The following is a 2104-nucleotide window of genomic DNA, read 5'->3' as shown; positions in this document are numbered from 1 at the left end:
GTGAACACACACCCGGAGCAGTGGGCAGCCATTTTTTGCTGCGGCGCCCGGGGAGCAGTTGGGGGTTCGGTGCCTTGCTCAAGGGCACCTCAGTCGTGGTGTTGAAGGTGGGAGAGAGCGCTGTACATTCACTCCCCCCACCTACAATCCCTGCCGGTACGAGACTCGAACCCTCAACCTTTGGGTTACGAGTCCGGCTCTCTAACCATTAGGCCACGACACAATATACATACACAAAGGATGTGTAAACTAGCTTGAGGAGTAGAGAAGAAAGTTAATAGTGTCTCCAGTGAGCGAACACAGCAGATGCTACACACATGCTGGACAGACACACAACACCTCAGCAGCGCCATTCAAGCCCAAACCACACAGATCATCTATCTCACTGACTGCTTGTGCGCAGGACTTTAAATTGGTCGGTGTTGCATATTCCCCACAGCTGGGAACCCACACCTCATTTGATGGGGCAAAACCAATATTTTGTCAAGCGCATGTGTAGCTCCAGCTGAGAAACAGTTATGTCTGTGAAATAATCGGTCTTCTTTTTAAGTCTATGCACATTTTTAGCTGTTGATTCACTGTTTCCTGTAGAACCAGTTGTAGAGACTCCTGTGCTATTTTTTTTTTTTTAAGTAATTACATTTTATTTTGGTCTACTATTGTGGTGTCATTATTTTTAGAAAAATCTGCCCTTATGGGTCATAGGTTTCTGCAAAAAAACATTTTGGGTCACATATCCGGAACCAGCTTCTCATAGTAATAAAAATTCCACAGCGTGACAAGCAGAGCCCAAAGTATACTTCAGTTTTGATGCTAACACTTCAGCCGAATGCATAGCCTTTCAAAGTATAAACCATTTTATAACGTACGTAAACACTGGCAGTCGACACATGCGCACTACGAAGTTTCATCTTTGTCCAGTGTCTGCGCTATTTCTCTCCACGGGCCAGTTATATAAACGTAATTCTGTGTCTGAAGAATTAGCCTGACCAACTAGCAGTTCGCCAAGGGCTAATGATAATTATTTTATTTTAGACCAATCTACATTTTTATGTAACTTACTGACCAGTCTTATAGAAAAAAAAAAAAAAGATGACTAACTTTCAAAGACTACTGCATTTTATGCAAACGGCCACGGAAGATATGGCTGAAAAAAATTAAAATTGTACACGTTTAGTTGCAAGTAACTGTAATCATCTCAACACGGTCATCTATTGTTTTAGCCATCTTAAGTAGATCATGCATAAATACAATTACAGACAAAATGGGGAATTGAATTTAAAGGTGTAGTATGTAATATTGACAGCTAGCGGTTGAAATGGTTACTGCAGTCCAAATTCACAGTATTGGAGTGTCGTTTCTCCCGCCCCCTCATCCTCCTCAAGAGTCGACGCTCACGCAGGTTGCCAGATTGATGACACACAACAGGAATGAGCGCAATTGACAATGGAAGGTGACAAGCGGCAATCTGTAAAATGATGAGATTAATCCGAATTGAAATATGCTTGTGGTCATAGAGAATTTTAGATGGATGCTGAGGCTTTTCAGGTCGGGAAGAATCTGTGATTTCTGGCTCAGTTCATTTGCTCACTTCCATGGCTGCCATACGCTGTGTTTTCCGCCAACTGGCAACCCGGGGTGTCGAAATACTACTGTGTAAACTAGCAGTGTGCGGAATCAGACAGATCAAAACAAAAACAGACATTCTGACACAGAACACACATTCCAAAGTAGAATAACGGGCGGTAGCATTGTTTTTCAGAGAAACAAGTATGTGAACTTAGCAAGTTTCCTAAATATCTGCAAACATATTATGGTATTTTTAATGCGTTAGTACAGTCCCCTTTAATCCTCAGTATACTTAGTACAACAGATGTAGAAATATTTACTGTCAGCAGCCATATTTATCCTTATGCATGGCACATGCACAGACTTGTTTCATCATGCTCTGTGTATAGGTCTTAAAAAGGAGTGTAGGTTCTGCACTCAATTTGAGAAGTGTTGAACAAATTCTCACAACTCTGAGCGACATCACTGGTGCGCTGAAACGACACACTTCACCTTTACATCTCTGGTGGGCGGGGCAAAAAAGGCAAGAGGGAAA

The 2104-nt window shown here is 42.2% G+C and overlaps 1 protein-coding gene across 1 annotated transcript in view; it reads right to left on the bottom strand.

Moving 5' to 3' along the window:
* The window catches only part of LOC107675623 (uncharacterized protein C16orf52 homolog B-like), a 29541-nt gene that overhangs the window by 10223 nt on the left and 17214 nt on the right, over positions 1–2104 (bottom strand). The gene's annotated exons all lie outside the window — the stretch shown is intronic.

The sequence above is a fragment of the Sinocyclocheilus anshuiensis genome, unplaced genomic scaffold (assembly GCF_001515605.1).
Source record: "Sinocyclocheilus anshuiensis isolate Anshui unplaced genomic scaffold, SAMN03320099.WGS_v1.1 scaffold2214, whole genome shotgun sequence".
Classification (NCBI taxonomy): Eukaryota; Metazoa; Chordata; class Actinopteri; order Cypriniformes; family Cyprinidae; genus Sinocyclocheilus; species Sinocyclocheilus anshuiensis.
The sequence above is the reverse complement of the archived record's forward strand: the minus strand, read 5'-3'. Positions and strand labels throughout refer to the sequence as shown.